We start from the raw sequence: 19,163 nt of genomic DNA, 5'->3' as shown, positions 1-19,163 counted from the left end.
GGTCAGCATTCTGTAGCTGCACACCTCCATTTACAATGAACTAGATGCCATGCTAAGGTCTGAATTTGTTTTTTCTGGTTTTACCGTTTTGCAAGTTCTCTGTGCAGTCTCTATATTTTTGCCATGTGGTTGCATCTGATTGAAGAATAAGCTCATTGGAGCACTGTTTAGTGAGAAAAAAAGGGCTGTTTTTGAGCAATAAACCTAATGCTGTGTTTTTTCTTCATGTGCTCTAATTAACAAATAACATTGCTGTTTGGCCAGAAATCTAGTAGGTTTGGTATGCAATATGTTTGTATTGATATGCCCTGTTAATGTGGTGGCTTATTAGATGTATTTTGAGCTAAATAAAGCAAAAATAAAATCCTTGAACCCTATTTAGAAGATCACATTGGAAATGTCCAAAGCTTGTGTAAGTCCCATCCAGAGAACTCACATCTATCAAACTAACGTCCAAACCTGTTTTAAAACCAGTTATGCTAACCGCTGTTACCGCATCCTCTGGCAATGAGTTCCAGAGCTTAACTATTCTTTGAGTGAAAAAAATATTTCTTGCTATTTATTTTAAAAATATTTCCATGTAATTTCATTGATCGCCCCCTGTCTTTGTACTTTTTGAAAGAGTTAAAAATTGATTCACTTTGACCAGTTCCACACCACTCAGGGTTTTGTAGAATTCCACCATATCTCCCCTCAGCCATTTCTTTTCCAAGCAAAAGAGCTCTAACCTCTTTAGCCTTTACTTACACGAGAGGAGTTCCACTCCCTTTATTATTTTGGTTACTCTTCTTTGAGCCTTTTCTAATGGCAACTAGAACTGAGTTCAATACTCTAAGGTCACACTATAGATCAATACAGAGGCATTACAATATTCATGGTCTTATTTATCATCCCTTCCTAATAATTTCAAGCATCCTGTTTGCTTTTATGGCTGCTGCCATACGCTGGGCAGAAGGTTTCAGTGTAGTGTCTACAATGACATCCAGATCTTTTTCTTGGGTGCTGACTCCTAAGGTTGGCCCTAGCATCAGGTAAATATGATTTGGATTATTGTTCTCGATCTGCATAGGGCTCATATTCTATAAACATATAAACGGTGCCCTACTGGTGCCTAACTTAAGTGCAAAACACCATTAAAAAAAGGTACTTGCATCGCGGCTATGGAGGCACTTTATGATGCCTAATGCCACTGTAGGCATAGCTAATGCCAGAAATGGCATTAGGTGTCATAAAGTGCCTCTGTAGTTGCGATTCACGTGAAAGGTAGGTGCCATAAATGTAGACCTTGAAAACCTTGGCCTACATTCCAGCACCTTCCTTTCACAAAGCTGCAAATCTACAAACGGCAACGGTGTGTGATTGACACGCGATCAGAGGCTACTGATACCGGCACTGTTTATAGAATCTAGCCCAACTATGCATTTGTAGACTTTAAATTTCAGCTGCCATTTGAATGCCCAGTCTTCTAATTTCCAATTTTTCACAGCCAGCATGTGTTTTGACAACTTTGAATAGTTTTATGCTACCTGTAAATTTAATTATCTCACCTGTCATTCCAATTTCCAGATTATTCATAAGTATGTTAATTAGCAACAGTTCCAGTACAGAACCCTGTAGTATTCCACTATTTATCCTTCTCCATTGAGAAAAATGGCCATTTAACCCTACCCTGTTTTCTGTCCACTACGCAATTCCTAATCCCTAACAGAACATTGCCCCCTATCCTATGACATTTTAATTTTCTCATGACTTTTAGTTATCAGTCATATTGATTACTTTACTACATTCTTCAATGAATTAACATTTACTGCCATTCAATGACTTCAATTAATTCAAAATACTGCCAAGAAGCTACTCCATGATGCTTGTAGGTTAGACTATGGGCTTCTTTTACTAATGAGCACTAGTGTTTTTAGTTCACATAGCAGATTATTCGCGCGCTAACTCTGCAGTACATGGCTAGAACTAACGCCAGCTCAATGCTGGTGTTAGCAGAAAGCGCGTGTGGCATTATAGCACGCAATTCCGCATGTTAATGCCCTAACACAGCTTAGTAAAAGGAGCCCTATATCACCCTTTCCTTGATGGTCATCATTAGCACCTTGTTTCTTTAAGAATTAGATTCAAAATTCTTATCTTAATCCACAGAGCATGTTACAGTAATATTCTGATTTACCTCTCTGAACTAAACTTGTACCTTGCATGCTATCCCAAATCTTTCCACCCTTGCAGACCAATCTGCTGACAGTTCCTTCACCTTCCAGAATATGGCTGGAAAGAATGTGTAGGAGAAATCCTTTTGCTCACCTGGCTCCAATTTATATAGAATTATTTTCCTTTAGACTTTAGAAAGGAGTCACCACTTTAAAAATGCAAAACTTAAAAAAAAAATGTGTTTTTTTTTGTCCAGGTATTTAAGGGCTTAAGGCCTAGAGTAAAATTGATAATAGATATATTTGCACTGATCCTATAGTCTGTTCTCTTCTTTTCTATTTCTTTAAACCTGAAATAATGATTTTTGATTTATTTTTAGTTGCTTTACTTGAATGATGGTTCATCACCTTTTTAAATGAACATAAACTAAGAGACTCTTCAGGAAAATAAAAAGTCATGGAATAGAAGGCAGTGACCTAGTGTGGATTAAACACTGGCTAAAAGACAAGGAACAGAGAGAAGGGCTAAATGGTCACTTTTCTAAATGGAATGTGGAGTGTCCCAAGGGTCTGTACTGGGCTATTTAACAGGTTTATAAATTATCGCAGAGCAGCAGATACGACTCTAGCCACTGTGTTGAGAAAACTAGATGGACCCTGCTGGCCTTTATCTGCCATCTGTTACTATGTCGCTTTCCTTTTTTTTTTTTCTTCTCAAAGAAACCGGGGCTGAGATGATCAGATTTGCACACGACAAATAGTAAAGGACTATGAAGATTTGCAGAAGAATCATCTGAGTCTAGGAGACTGGGCATCTAATGACAGGTATAATTTTTAATGTGGACAAGTACGAGTGATGCACATAGAAAAAAATAATCCTAATTGCAGGTGCCTCTCTATAGATCCATGGTGCAACTGTTCTTTGAGTATTATGTGCAATTCTGTCCACCTCCTTTCAAAAAGGACCAGACACAGTCCAGAGAATGGCAACAAAAATAATAAAGGGGATATGGGTAAACAGGTCAGCTAGGAAAAGATAACATTGAAAGGGGATATTATTGGAGTTTATAAAATTATGAGTGAGATGGAATGATTAAATAGGGAACAGTTAACCCTTCATACAGGACATGCACGACAATAACCATCAGATTTATATATATATAAAAAAGAGAAACCCAGAAAGTATTTTGCACACAACGCACAATTAAACTGTGGAAGTTATTGCTGAAGGAGGTGATCAAAGTGACTAATGTAATAGGTTTTAAAAGAGGTTTGGACAAGTTAATGGGGTAAAGGTCTAAATAAAACTATCAGCCAGGTAGACTTGGAAAGGCATTGCTTATTTTCTGAAATGAATTATGAGAAATTGACCTACATTTTATGATCTGCTGGAAAGGTATTACACAAAAGGGTATAAGTACCATAGCTGAATTCAACCCACCTCGAGCTACTCCTGAAAGGTGTGAATGAAATTCAAAACCTCTTCCCTTCTCTTCCTTCAAAGGCCTAAAACAAAGCTATCCAGATGTCTGTTTTCTTATTTTCTTGACCTCCCTATTCTCCCGCCTCTTCTCCTGGGGGTCAGTTGCTTTCCTGCTTCTCCCATCAGCACTGACGTGACATACAGTTTTCAAGCAAGGAGAAGGAACGATAAAGCAAAGAGGATTGAAACTGCTCAGTTTGGCACATATGTTGTGCAGACGTGTCATGCTATTTGACAATCAGGCAGACATACTGAGAATGTTAATTTTTATGCACATTCATTATGTAAGTGTGCCACTCAGGCTGTTTTAGCAATTATGATAAAAACCATTGGAGTATTATTATATGAGAAGAATGTCATTTTAGAAGACTTATACAGCAATTTATGTCTGTAAATAAAATCATTTATATACAGTATATAGTGTATATGGTATAAGGGTGTATATTCCAATTTTACAGTGCTGCTCTTTACCTGTGCAGATGCCATGGGAAACAAAAAAAAAACCCACTGTGGAGAGACAATGTTTCTGAAATGGACTTTATTTAAAAATATATTAAAAAATCAACATAGTAATCCACATAAAAATCTTAAGATAAAAATATATTTTAAAAAACCCCAAAACTTTAAGGACCTAGTCCACTGGGAGCCTTGGACCCAACACGGTTAGTGTTTCGATAGTAGAGTCTTCCTCAGGGGTCCCTACTAGTCCTAGGGTGGAAGATATGTGGAAAGGCTAAACAATCCAAAAGTACAGATGCGTAGAAGCTCCACATATGATGCGCTTCAAAAATCAGATAAGCACTGCACAACAGATGAAAGCACAGTGCCCGACAAAAGCTCAATGCCCGACAGTATGACGCAGGACCTACTCCTGCTGGAGCATTGGTTAAAGACTTGGCAACTAAGTTTCAATGCCAAAAAATGCAAGGTCATGCACCTTGGCGGCAAAAATCCATGCAGGACGTACACCCTAAATGGTGAGATCCTAGCAAGGACTGTAGCAGAACGTGACTTGGGGGTGATTATTAGCGAAGACATGAAGACTGCCAATCAAGTGGAGAAAGCTTCATCCAGGGCTAGACAAATCATGGGCTGTATCCATAGAAGTTTCGTCAGCCGTAAGCCCGAGGTCATAATGCCATTGTACAGATCCATGATGAGACCCCCATCTGGAATACTTTGTACAATTCTGGAGGCCGCATTATCAAAAAGATGTGCGGAGAGCTGAGTCGGTTCAGCAAATGGCCACCAGGATGGTCTCAGGACTCAAGGATCTCCCGTATGAGGAACAACTGGGTAAGTTGCAGCTGTACTCACTCGAGGAACGCAGAGAGAGGGGAGACATGATCGAGACGGTCAAATATGTCACAGGCCGTATCGAGGTGGAAGAGGATCTCTTTTTCCTTAAAGGACCCACGGCAACAAGAGGGCATCCGTTGAAAATCAGGGGTGGGAAATTTCATGGCGACACCAGAAAATATTTCTTCACCGAAAGGGTGGTTGACTGCTGGAATAATCATCCACAACAGGTAATTGAGGCCAGCAGCATGCCAGAAATTAAGAAAAGATGGGATTGGCATGTGGGATCTCTTCATGGAGGTAGTTAGGGGGTGGGCCATTACTGTGGGCAGACTAGATGGGCCGTGGCCCTTTTCTGTCGTCATTTTCTATGTTTCTATGTAATCTACAGACCCCCACACACTACCCCAGTGATCACCGCCCCCCCACCCCATAAAAATCGTAATAACACCTTTAAAATTCAGCCTCATCATCATTTGGTAGCCTGGCATAGGAAAGCCTAGTCGACCTGCACAGAGGCGGCTTAAGTCGTCTTGGGGGTGGGTTAGGGACCTACAGAGAGGAGGACCCATGCCCCTAAGCCCCTGTAATCACTGCATTAATATTGAAACATGTGCACTCCCCTATACACCCCCAAAACCCTTTTGTACTGGCCTATAAGTGGCTCCTACAGCCATAAGGGCTATTGGGGTGGTAGGGCAGTGTTTTTCAAACTTTTTATACCTATGGACTGGTAGAAATAAAAGAATTATTCTGTGGATCATCAGTTGAAGAACACTGGGCTAAGTTGTGGGCCAGACCCCACCCATCTCTACCCAATCTCCACCCTAGCCCCCGCCCCCATAATAGTACTAATTGTAACACTATTTTTTCCATTCATTTTTCATAGATATACACAATATAATCTTATTAACAACACATAATGGTTAACCACAAAATTGAACTACACAAAGCACACTGACAGCAGATGTAAATTCTCAAAATTGACATAATTCAATTACTAAATTCAAAAAATAAAATCATCCCCCCCTACCTTTGTTGTCTCCCTCCCTCTATGCTTTGCCTTACCTTCTGGCCTGCTCCTGCCTGGCCATTTTATGCCGCCCCTGGTGTTATCTTCAGGCTTGTTCCCTCTTCCTCACTGATGCAGTACAGAAAGCTACGGGTAACGGCTCCTTGCACATCCCACACCTCATCTGGAAGCCTTCCCTCTGACGTTGCAACATCAGAGAGAAGGCTTCCGGTTCAGGCACAGGACGCACATAGGAGCCGCTGCCCATGGCTTTATGCATTGCATCAGTGAGGAAGAAGGAGCCGGCTCCCCAACTCCCCGACAGCATCGGGACAAGAGGGATCCCAAGCCCTCTTGCCCCGCTGACTCCCCGACTCCATCGGGGCAAGAGGGAGCCCAAGCCCTCTTGCCCTGTGGCACCCGCGGCACCCCCCGATTACGATCAGGCCAGGAGAGAGCCCAAGCCCTCCTGGCCTCTTGCCCCCACCCCCTACACGATCGGGCAGGAGGGAGCCCAACCCCTCCTGCTCAGGCGGACTCCCTACCCCCCACCCCCTACTACAATAAGGGCAGGAGGGATCCCAGGCCCTCCTGCCCTCGACACAATCCCCCCAACGACCGCCCCCCCGAACCCTCGAACCCCATATTTTATAAAATTATTCCATTTATGAAATACACTTGCATTTCTCATGGGTCTACTATATTTATTTTAGAAAAGGTTCTGTATTCAGCAGACCTTTACTGACCTAGATGTTCTATGCAAAAATTGAGCTTACTATGTTTTCATAGAGTACATATTAAAAATTTTTTAAATCATAGAAGCCAGAAATTTTTTTACTGTGAGTTCTAATGCCTAAGCCCCCATATTTTAGTTTTGAAAGTGTGTTCTACATCAACCATAATCACTCTTAATGGATTAAGATGCATTATATCATACTTAGTCATGTGCATGCAATTTTGATAAAGCAGTGACCTAAGTATTAGTCTATTCAATTCCTTGATTTTAAAAGCTGTCTTACAGGGAAGCAAGAGCACATTACAGTACTCTGAAAGACTACTGCACACACTAGATACAATAATCATCATAATAGCATGGTCCTGGAGAGACTTATTGCTTCAATGCTGTCATGCCATAAAATAGGTGAAATGGAAGGAAACAGGTTTTAAAATCACCCTTCCATTTACTGTATTTTATTGGCATATTCATGTGATTGCCATTAGCAAAACAGAGTTTGATTTTTAAAAGATATATTTCTCTATTTTGTTTAGAATTTTATAACTTATTTCTCACATAAATTATTCAAATTAAATGTCTGAACCCCTATTTCCAGATTCACAAAAATTAAATACTCATTTAAGCCATCAAATAATTATTAGGAGACAGAGGTGTGCAAACTAAGGGCCAAGGGGAAAACTATGCAGGGCCAGTGTTAGATATGCTAGGGCCCAGTACAGAAATTAAGGAGGGGGCCATTAATTCCTCTCCTCCTTGCCCCTTTCCCTGATTTCCCCACCTTCCATTACTACTATTACTTATCATTTCTATAGTGCTACCAGTCACAGCAGCGCTGTACATTAACATGGAAGAGACAGTCCCTGCTTGAAAAAGCACAGTCTAATTGTGACAGACATACAGGACAAACAAGGTAAATCTATACATGCTGCTCAGGTAGGGAATTACAAAGGGAATGTTTAGGCAGACAGAATGAGGAACTATAGAGGGAATGACAAACAAATATGAGTGCATTACAAGTGGGTTGGAGTTAGGGCTTAAAAGCAGCTTTAAAAAAAAATGGACTTTTAGCATGGATTTGAATATTGCCAGAGACAGAGACAGATGTACTAAATCAGGCAGTTTGTTCCAGGCATATGGTACAGCAAAGTAGAAGGGACAGAGTTGGGAGTTGGTCATGGAGGAGAAAGATACATAAGAACAGCCATACTGGGACAGTGGCCAACCCAGGTCCCAAGCATCTTTCTAGATTTCAAAGTAGTAAAACAGATTTTATGCTGTTTATTATAGGAATAAGCAGTGGATTTCCCCAAGCCATCTCAATAATGGCCTATGGACTTCTCTTTTAGGAAATGATCCAAACCTTTTTTAAACCCTGCTAAGCTAACTGATTTTTTTTTTTTTTTTACCATATTCTCTGGCAACAAATTCGAGTTTATGATCAAAAATTTTTTATTGAGGCACCGGTATCTCCCCCATATCTTTCTCAGTGAAGACCGAGGCAAAGAACTCATTTAATCTCTCCGCTATGTCCTTGTCTTCCCTGAGTGCCCCTTTTATCCCTCGATTGTCTAGCGGTCCAACCGGTTCTCTTCCTGGCTTCTTGCTTTTAATATACCTAAAAAAGTATTTACTGTGTATTTTTGCTTCCAGCGCAATCTTCTTTTCAAGATCTCTCTTCACCTTCCTTATTTGCGCCTTGCATTTAACTTGACATTTCTTGTGTTGTTTACATTTATTTTCAATCAGATCCTTCTTCCAGCTTCTGAAGGATTCTTTTTTTTTTTTTTTTTAGCTCTAATAGTTTCCTTCACCTCACTCTTTAACTACACCAGCTGCTGATTGGTATTCCTTCCACCTTTTTTAATTCTTGGAATGTATCTATTCTGGGCTTCCAGGATTGAATTTTTAAATAACATCCATGCCTGGTATATATTTTTTTACCTTTGCAGCTGCACCTTTAAGTTTCTTTTTTTACTATTCTCCTCATGTTATCATAGTCTCCTTTTTTAAAGTTAAATGCTGTTGTATTGGATTTCCTGTGTAAACTTATTCCACAGGAATCACTGTTATCATGCAGCCCCCTCACCAAGTCATGCACTCCACTAAGAACTAGATCTAGAATTGCTTCACTTCTTGTTTGTTCCTGAACCAGCTGCTCCATAAAGCAGTCCTTGATTTCATCCAGGAATTTTATCTCCCTAGCATGCCCTGATACATTTACCCAGTCAATATCGGAGTAGTTTAAATCACCCATTATCACTGTGTTACCTAGTTTGGTAGCTTCCCTAATTTCTGATAACATTTCAGCATATGTCTGTTCATTCTGGTCAGGTGGATGGTAGTACACTCCTTTCACTATCCTTTTGCCCCTTACACAAGGAATTTCTACCCATAGACATTCCAAGGTGTGTTTCTGCTCCTGTAGAATTTTGAGTTTGTTTGATTCAAGGCCCCTCTTAACATATAACGCTATGCCTCGACTGATTCGATCCACCCTATCACTATGATATAACTTGTACCCAGGTATTACAGTGTCCCATTGGTTATCTTCCTTCCACCAGGTTTCAGAGATGCCTATTATAGCTATGTTTTCATTTAGTGCAATACAGTCAAACCTTGGTTTGCGAGTAACCCGGTTTGCGAGTGTTTTGCAAGACGAGCAAAACATTCTTGCAAAATGTGTCTCACAAACCGAGTGTTGACTCGATTTGCGAGCACCCCCCCCCGATAACCGGCATCACTCTCCCCCGCTTGCAAAGGCCCCCCCCTCAAACCGGCACCCCCCCCCGGTGCAAACCGGCACCCCCCGCCCAAACAACTTAAACTTACCCCCCCCCCCCGTCTGGCACCGGCACGCAGCCCACAGGATGTGCCGGTGCCGCTAGAAGATCTTCCTGCTTCTGCCAGCCTTGAACATGCATCTGCGCATGCTCAAGGACTTCTAATTCTCCCTCTCACTGAGATTCTCGGAGATCTCGGCGAGAGGGAGAATTAGAAGTCCTTGAGCATGCGCAGATGCATGCTCAAGGCCGGCAGAAGCAGGAAGATCTTCTAGCGGCACCGGCACATCCTGTGGGCTGCATGCCGGTGCCAGACGGGGGGGGGGGGAAGTTTAAGTTGTTCGGGTGGGGGGGTGCCGGTTTGCACGGGGGGGGGGAGGGGTGCCGGTTCACACGGAAGGGGGTCTTTGCAAGTGGGGGGGGAGCAGTGCCGCTTGCCTCGGGGGGGGGGGAAACGTATCAAAGCGAGTTTCCATTATTTCCTATGGGGAAACTCGCTTTGATATATGAGTATTTTGGTTTACGAGCATGCTTCTGGAACGAATTATGCTCATAAATCAAGGTTCCACTGTATATTCTAACTCTCCCATTTTGTTTCAAAGGCTTCTGGACAGACATTTCAAACAGTGTTTGTCATATCTATTTACAATTTGCTCAGCAGTTGGCATAGATAATTTGCAACCTTTAAAATCAGCCTGCTCTGAATTTAAGGAAACCTGGTCTATTGAGGACTGTATTTCAATCTATCAGGATGCTCTGTCTTCCCTTTTATAATGATATCTTTTAATGATACTTTGTCCTGAAGATACCTTGATGCTCTTTTGAGCGACTGTTGGCCTTCCCCAGTTTCTAGTTTAAAAGCTGCTCTATCTCTTTTTTAAATGTTGACGCCACCAGCCAATGTTGATTTAGTCGATGAATGGAGTTCCTGGGGAAGAGTATAGGGAGAAAATTTAGGATGATTATGGATGATAAAACTTTGTACAAGATGCATCAGCTTCTAGGGACTTCAGCTCACTCACTTTGTGTGCTGAAATAATTGCCACCCCAAACAAGACCTTCCAGGTCAGATATTGGAGATGAGAGGAGTCAAGTGGCTCATCTAGGTGAAGGTAATGTTGAGGTCTCAGAAGCAAACTTTGCATAAATTGAACTAATAGAGGAGGGCTTACCCTCTACATGGCAATGGTAATTGTACTAAGATGAACCTTTACAGTTAAATTTGAGACCAGATTCAGAAAGGTGTACTGAAGCAGGTTTTGTGTAAGGCAAGAGGGAGGATCTAGGACCTTGCCCTCACACCAGCTGTCAAAACACTTGCACTTAAAAGTATAACACCGATTAATGGAATCTTTCTTGGAAGCCAGAAGGATCTTGGAGACATTCTCAGGCAGTTGAAGGGAGGCAAATGCTTGTGTAGAACTGGTAGGACTGGATGCAGGAAATGAGCATCAAACATAGAAAAATCTAAGACTCTTGCATACAAATACCTCTGCCTGGGGGGAGTTATAAAATGGGTCCTCGCACTTTTGACTCTCTTGAGAGTGGATTCAAGCACCATGGAGTTATGCTGCACTATAGCTTCTTGAATTTGGGAGCCTTATGGTTTCTATACATGGGGTGCACCTTCTTAGGTACCACCTGCACAGAGAGAGAGGTTTTCCAATTCTTCATCTGTACATCCTTCAGGCTGCTGTAAATGGGAATTGACATAGCCTTCCTAGGCAGAAAGTCATAGTTGAGGACAGCTAGCATCTCAGCCCTAGGCTCATCATCAACCACCAACTTAAAAAAAGAATGGCCTCTGTCAATTCCCTCAACAAACCAACAAAGAAGAGTTGCTCTTGGGGAGATTTTCTTCTCTCTTGAAGTGAGGAGGGGTCTTTTTGGTAGGCAAGGGACCTCTCCTTTGAGAATTCCTCTGGCATCTCAGACTCAGCAAAATATTTCTTATGGGAGGTTTGAATCTTCACCTACATTGGCCGACTGGATGGATGTCCAGACTCAGGCTGGAAGCACAAAGATACGAGTTCTCTCTGGGATTCTGAGATAGCTTCCTCCTCCAAATGCATTGGAAACACACACCATATCAGTAGTTGCCAGCCCCAAAGCCCAATGAAGCACCAGTGTCAAAAACCATCGAAAAGGCAAGGCTTAGGCCTCCAAGATGGGCTGGAGCAGTATCATAGGCAGCACAAGCACCCTTGATACCTTAGCACATTGACTCTGCTTCAAGAGAGGGGTAGTGGTCCTCTCAGCACCAACACTTCTCAGGTACTGGTAACACCTGTAACACCTTCTGGTAACACCTGTAACACTGGTAACACCTTCTGGCACTATATTTTGATGAGGATTAATGCTAATGCTTCTTCACCATTTTAGGGTGCACAGAATTGTAGTCCTTCGGTGAAAACAAGGATGAAGTGGAATCCATGGATGTCCTCGGTGTCAGGTTGTAGAATACTTGATCCAGAAGGGTGCTACTGGTACTCAAGGTCAAGGCAGGGGGAAGACCTCCTTGATACTGATACATCATTGGTATCCAGCATAGCTCCAGAAGCCATGGGGACTGATGATCTCGATACTGATATCAATATATTGGATTTCTGCATGCTGAAAAGCCCCACATGCATGACCTCTCTAACTTTCTAAGTTCTTTTCTGCATTTGAGCACATAGAGAACAATCAATGGTCTTATTATGTTCAGAACCCAGACATAATAGACATATATTATGTGGGTCAATCATAGATATGGTCCTATTACATTCTGTGTACCTCTTAAATCCACTGGCAGGCTTGTGGGACATAACAGGGAAAATAGCTACAGCAAAATCAAATGTCTCAAACATGAAAAAGAGAAACTCTCAAAAATTGCAAAACCCAGCTGGAGCTCAGACCTACAAATGACTACAAGCTGAGATAAAATGAAAGAAAAATAAAAAGGTTGAAAACTAAGGAAAAAGAGGAAAGGAACAATCAACAAGAAGAGCACCTATAATACTCTTTATGAATGAAAAGCAGGAAGGCCAAAAATAATTTGAAAAAAGATTTTACTTGCTGCTGCAATGGAAGATGCATCTTTTCAGCTCTGTGGAGAAAGTGAAACTACATGACTTGGAAAGGCAGGAAGGCACTTCAAGAGACAGGAATGCTGGGTAGCATCCGCACTGGGGCTCTTTTGGGGAACATCACCTAGATGTCCCCCAAAAGACATTACCTAGACGTGAAAATCCTATGACCTGCTTGTCCTCGGAGAAAAAAAGATTTCTTTAGATTACTTTTGAATGTCTCCTTTCACCCTCATTCCATGAGGCTCAAAAACCTTCTTTCCATTAGAAACAAAGAAAGGGCAAAGAGAGCTCCAAGACCACAAGAGACCTCCAAAAAGCAGAAAGACATTACCCTTAAAGTGGTGGTATTACTAAGTCCTAATACAACATTGCATAACATAAACCATTCCATTCAGGCAAGTAGTCACAAAAATAGCCTCTCCTCCAATCATTTTAAATGCTCACTGTGGGTGCTAAATAAGTCCCAAATATTCAGTGTTGGGCTATGTTGGGCACCAGCACTGAATATCGGAGCCTAATTGTTTAGGTGCTGGTTGCTGGATCTTATGTGGATTCATGCTGAATATTGGCCTACCTTAGCTCTCTAGTGGTCCATTGGGGGTGATTGGAGCAAGAACACGGTTCACTCACTCCTGCCCCTTGCAGAAGCCTCAGGTCATGGCAGCTATTTTCCTGAGGCTGCCACTAGGGCTAGGAGCAAGTGGGTCTTGCTTCTGCCCCAATTGGACCACCAGGAAATTGAGAAAGGGCCAAGGAGGCCTACCATGACTTGGGGGAGGTGGAGGGTTTTCCCAGAGAGGGTTCTTCCTATCATAGGCGGGGCTGGGAGTGGGGGGGCGGACGAGGGATAGAAAGAAATGGGCTGTTCAGGGCTGGGTGGGAGGGGGGGGGGCTTCAGAGGCAAACAGCAATATTTTTTTAAATGCAAGTCTCACCCCGTATAGCTAAGCAGGTGAATTTAGGTCAGTTTAGCTATGCAGGTTCTAGCACTGAAAATTGTCAGCACCAGTATAATCCCCAACTCATGGAGTCGGTCCAGAAGAAGGCTACTAAAATGGTATGTGGTCTTCATCATAAGGCGTATGGGGACAGACTTAAAGATCTCAATCTGTATATTTTGGAGGAAAGGCAGGAGAGAAGAGATATGATAGAGACATTTAAATACCTATGTAATGTTAATGTGCATGAGTCAAGTCTCTTTAATTTGAAAGGAAACTCTGCAATGAGAGGGAATAGGATGAAGTTAAGAGGTCATAAGCTGCAGAGTAATCTAAGGAAATACTTTTTTTACAGAGAGATGATGGAGACAGAGACTGTGTCTGAATTCAAAAGGGCATGGGATAGGCACGTGGGATCTCTCAGAGAGAGAAAGAACATAAGAACATAATAATATAAGAATTTGCCGCTGCTGGGTCAGACCAGTGGTTCACCAATCCCAGTTGTCCGTTCCCGCGGTGGCCCACCAGGTCATAGACTAGCCCTACCTGCATACGTTCCGGTTCATCAGGAACCTCTCCAACTTTGTCTTAAATCCCTGGAGGGTGTTTTCCCCTATAACAGCTTCCGGAAGAGCGTTCCAGTTTTCCACCACTCTCTGGGTGAAGAACTTCCTTACGTTTGTACGGAATCGATCCCCTTTTAACTTTAGAGAGTGCCCTTTCGTTCTCCCTACCTTGGAGAGGGTGAACAACCTGTCTTTATCTACTAAGGGCTCCTTTTATCAAGCCGCGCTAGCAGTTTAACGTACGTAATAGCGCGTTAAACCGCCAGCTGCGCTAGCCGCTACCGCGTCCTCTTGAGCAGGCAGTAGTTTTTGGCCAGCGCGGGGGTTAGCGTGTGATGAAATGTCACGCGTGTTAACCCCGCTAGCGCAGCTTGATAAAAGGAGCCCTAAGTTTATTCCCTTCAATATCTTGAATGTTTCTATCATGTCCCTCTCAGTCTCCTCTTTTCAAGGGAGAAGAGGCCCAGTTTCTCCAATCTCTCCCTGTACGGCAACTCCTCCAGCTCCTTAACCATTTTAGTCGCTCTTCTCTGGACCCTTTTGAGTAGTACTGTGTCCTTCTTCATGTACGAAGACCAGTGCTGGACGCAGTACTCCAGGAGAGGGCGCATCATGCCCAGTACAGTGGCATGACAACTCTCTCTCTGGATGGGCAGACTAGATGGGCCATTTGTTTCTATGTTTACAATGTCACTCCCTGCTGGTAGATAAAGTTATAACAATCTTTTTGGTGTCCTATCTTTATCTGCTTACTTAGCTGATTAGCATACTGCGGTTACTGTTAAGATGTATTATTTTATTGTTAACCTCAGTTATTAGTAACTAGCTCTCATTGTATAAAATGCGGTGGACGTAAAATAACACATTTCAATGTAGCCTAGGTTGATAATTACAATCCCTGAATATCAACCCTAACTGGTTTAAGTTCTGGCTGTGCTCAGGCTCTGCCTCTGGATCACCCCAGCAATATTCAGCAGTATTAATCACTTAAATGTCACTGAATATTGCCAGATAGCCAGCTCAATTGGGTTTCCATGTTGTATTCTATGCTGTTGTTTGCTGCCAGATACCTGTAGGGAAACATTTGGTCTAGATCACAAATAGATGTAGTCAAGAAAAATTTAACAGATCACTCTGAGCAGGAAAGTGAATCTAGCCCTTTGTTCAGATGTGAGATTATGTCAAGGAATTTTTGTCTGGATGGGAACGTTTGGAAGGAGTAGAAATGCATTGGGCAAAACTGAAAGAAGTTATAAGGGCGACAAACCTTTTTGTGAGGCAAGTAAGTAAAAGCAAGAGGAAAAGAAGGCCACTTTGGTTCTCAAAAGTAGTAGCTGAGAAGGTAAGGAATAAGAAGTTAGCTTTCATAAAGTACAAAAGATCACAGAAAGAGGAAAACATGCAAAAATATCTGGAAAAGTTAAGAGAGGCTGACTGAGTAGTCAGGAAAGCAAAGATATAAATGGAAGAAAAATTGTTGTGCTGTTGTATTAAGCTTTCCCTTGCCAGATACTGCTGTTCTACAGAAAGGTATGTGGAGGGGCATAATAAAAAAAAACATCTAAGTCCCCTTTTGGCCTAGGAGGGTTTTTAAAAAAAATAATGGCCTGCCTCTACGTTCAGTTGTTTAAACGCCCAGACCACCACTACATGGGAGGTAGGCAGGTCGCCGGGGCTGCTGCGATCAGCTCAGCGGCCCCTTTTTAGGCACTTATACTGTTTTGAATTGGTTTAAGTCAAAACGTATAAGTGCTGACTAGACAACCTGCCTACACTTTTGGTTATACCTGCTGTATGCCTATGCCTAGGTCGGCCCACCTCCCGCCCTTTCCCCTCCTCTAAAAACGTCTATGTGTTTAGAGGCAGGGGAAAGGCCTAAGCTGGTTTTAGATATGTCTAAAACCAGCTTTGATTATCGGTACTTGGATGATCTGGCTTTTTGATCCAAGTACCGATTTAGGCCACTTTTTGGACTTTTTTAAAAAAAATTTTATTATGAGCCCCATATTGTTCCAAAGCTATACTTATAGAACTTCCATGACTCTTTAATTTTCTCAGGAGCCTCTCATGAAGTTTATCAAAAGCTTTCTGAAAATCTAGATATACTACATCAACCTGCTCACCTTTATCCACGTTTATTCACACCTTCAAAGAAGTCAAGCAAATTAGTGAGGCAAGATCTCCTTTGGCTAAATCCATGCTGACTCTGTCTCATTAAATCATGTTTGTCTACGTGCTCCATGCTTTATTTTTTTATAATTGTTTCTACCTATTTGACCAGCACTGATGTCAGGCTTACCGGTCTGTAACTTCCTGGATCTCCCCTTGAACCTTTTTTTAAAAATCGGCGTAACTTTGCCCAATCTCCAATCTTCAGGTACTACAAATGATTTTAGCGACAGGTTATAGATCATTAACAGTAGGTCAGCAATCTCATGCTTGAGTTATTTTAGTACCCTGGGATGTATACCATCCTGTCCAGGTGATTTATCACTTTTTAACTTGTTGAATTGGTTTAGTAATCTTCCAGATTCACCAAGATTTCTTTCAGTTCCTCCACATCATCATCTTTGAAAACCATTTCCAGTTCAGGTAGATCTCTTACATCTTCTTCCGTAAAGACCGAAACAATGAATCCATTTAGTCTCTACGCTTTGTCCTTATCCTCTCTGAGTGTCACTTGTGTTTCTTGATCATCCAACAGTCCCAGAGATTCCCTTACAGGTTTTCTGCTTCTGACATACCTAAAGGAAATTGTTAGGAGTTTTTACCTCTTTTGATAATTTCTCTTCATATTCTCTCTTGGCTTTCTTTATCAGTACTTTGTATCTAATTTGCCAGTGCTTGTGTCTCTTCTTATTTTCTTCATTTGGGTCATTTTTCATTCTTTAAAAGATGTTTTTTTGGCTCTAATAGCTTCTTTCACTTCACCTTTTAACCATGCCGGCTCTCATTTCCTCTTCTTTCCATCTTTGCTGATAAGTGGAATACATCTGGTCTGGGCTTTTACAATAGTAGTTTTAAATAACAGTCCGAACAGTCTGAACCTTTGCAACTGATTCTTTTAGCTTCTTTTAAACCATTTTCCTCATTTTATCATAGTCTCCCTTTTGAAAATGAAATGCCTCTACAGTTTGATTATCGCCACAAGACACCCAAGTTTAAGCCCGCCCATAATACACCCATCTACACACCACTGAGAACTATGGACATATAGTGGGAAATCATCCTGCTAGACATCCAGGAAACTGGTTTCTTGGCGATTAAGACATCCAAGTGCTGACTTAGGTGGTTTTTTGGATGTTTTAGTTTTTTTTATTATGAACCCCAAAGTGTGCTTTAGGGCATCTACACTTTCCCTACAGCATTCTGTCGACTCTATTACCAACAGGTCAACTTATCGCGCTCCATTTCTCTGATTCTCTGGATTCCAAAACTATACTAGTTTAGTGCACTAAGTGCATTTTTCTTAGGTTAAAAGCACTTGATGTTTTTATTGTATTTCACAGGACATGCTTTTAGCTGTGATGCATTCAAAATGCATTGTAAGTTACAAATATATTTGAACAAAACTTTCTCACAGACATATACATTTCTTTTCTAGAACTAATCCTTTATATGTAATAAAACTATTTGGTCAGTTCCATTCTGTTTTATTCAATGTTTGAATTATTTTTTAGTAAGATTTGAAGCTAATACCTTGGATAAAATAGTGTGGTTGTCGTGTTAGTCCACTTTTAAACATAGTTAATACATATAAATTAATCAAAACAAAAAAAGAAGATAAAATAATATATTTTTATTGAACTAACCTAATACATTTGGGGCTAGATTCAATAAATGGCACTTACAAATAGGTGCTAGGAAAAATCAGCATTCAGTATTATTCAATACAGAGAAATGATAACACTAGAGAACATAAGATAAGATTGTGGGGTGGTAGATTCAGAAAGAACATCAGAAAATACTTTTCATAGAAAGGGTGGTGGATGCCTTGAATGCCTTCCCTGGAGAGGTGGTAGAGGCAAAAACAGTAATGGAGTTAAAAAATGTGTGGGCCTGATTCTGAATAGGACGCCCGGTCTCAGCAGCCACCTAAGTGGCTTTTGGCTTTTGACATGGCGTCCTATATAGAATTGTGTCTGTCCTGACTGTCAGCTGCCTAATCCCCACCTAACTACCCTGATTCTCTAACCAGCATCCATGTCACAGGCACAGGTTAGAGAATTGGGTTGTCGCTGAGCTGATTGCAGCAAGGGAATCTCCCTGCTGCGATCAGCTAAGCAGCCATGACAGGAGGGATGCCCAGTCCCTCCTGCCAGCATGTCCCCCCCTCCCCTGAATTTCCCCTGCAAGTGTCATGTAGATGTTTTATTTGCTAAAATGTCCACATTGCCATTTTCAAAACACATTATTTAGATGGTCTTCTATGCTGTTTGTCTACAGTGCATTTAAATCTTAAGGAGGCATGTTGGGAAACTATTTTGGGCAAGATTAGAGCAGACTTATGATGAACATTGCAGAAAACTTCCAGGACAAAACTTGGGCATTTGAGGCTAGACCTGTTTCAGTAATGATTAAGTGCCAAAAGGTAGCGAAACTATCTAGATGACCACCGGAGGCACGAAGTCATGGATCACATTATTTCCCCTGTTGTTACAGACCCTCTTCTACCCCCAAGAGATGTGAAAGAAACAGTACATACCAACCTGTATGACAGCTTCAGATGTTATGGCCTTCCTATTAGAATAGCAAGCAGGTTTCTGGAGTAGCATGCTGGTCAGTGCAGTGGGCTGCAGAGAAGGGGACTCAGACCCATATCCCACTCTACTAATACACTTGTGGTAGAAACTGTGAGCCCTCTAAAATCCACCTAGAGAATGACATAGAGACTGTTTCCCGCAGTAAGCTGTGGCTAAACACAGCTAACCTGCAGGAACAGGGGGAAAAATCGTCCTTATGCTACGGGTACGGGAACAAGGCTTGTCACTGCCCCACGGAGCAGAAGTTATATTGGAAGGAAGGACTCAGCCGGAAGAAGGTCCTGGAGCAGGCCTGCGATGTTGTCTCTTCATCAACAAAGCTTCTAAGAGGCTGGTAGGCCCAGGAGGCACAAAGGGGCTAA

The 19,163-nt window shown here is 41.8% G+C and overlaps 1 protein-coding gene across 3 annotated transcripts in view; it reads right to left on the bottom strand.

Annotated features, from left to right (window-relative positions):
• CFAP61 (cilia and flagella associated protein 61) overlaps positions 1 to 19,163 on the bottom strand; it is a 481,993-nt gene that overhangs the window by 44,627 nt on the left and 418,203 nt on the right. The gene's annotated exons all lie outside the window — the stretch shown is intronic.

This window comes from Geotrypetes seraphini, chromosome 3 (assembly GCF_902459505.1).
Source record: "Geotrypetes seraphini chromosome 3, aGeoSer1.1, whole genome shotgun sequence".
NCBI classification, from domain to species: domain Eukaryota; kingdom Metazoa; phylum Chordata; class Amphibia; order Gymnophiona; family Dermophiidae; genus Geotrypetes; species Geotrypetes seraphini.
The sequence above is the reverse complement of the archived record's forward strand: the minus strand, read 5'-3'. Positions and strand labels throughout refer to the sequence as shown.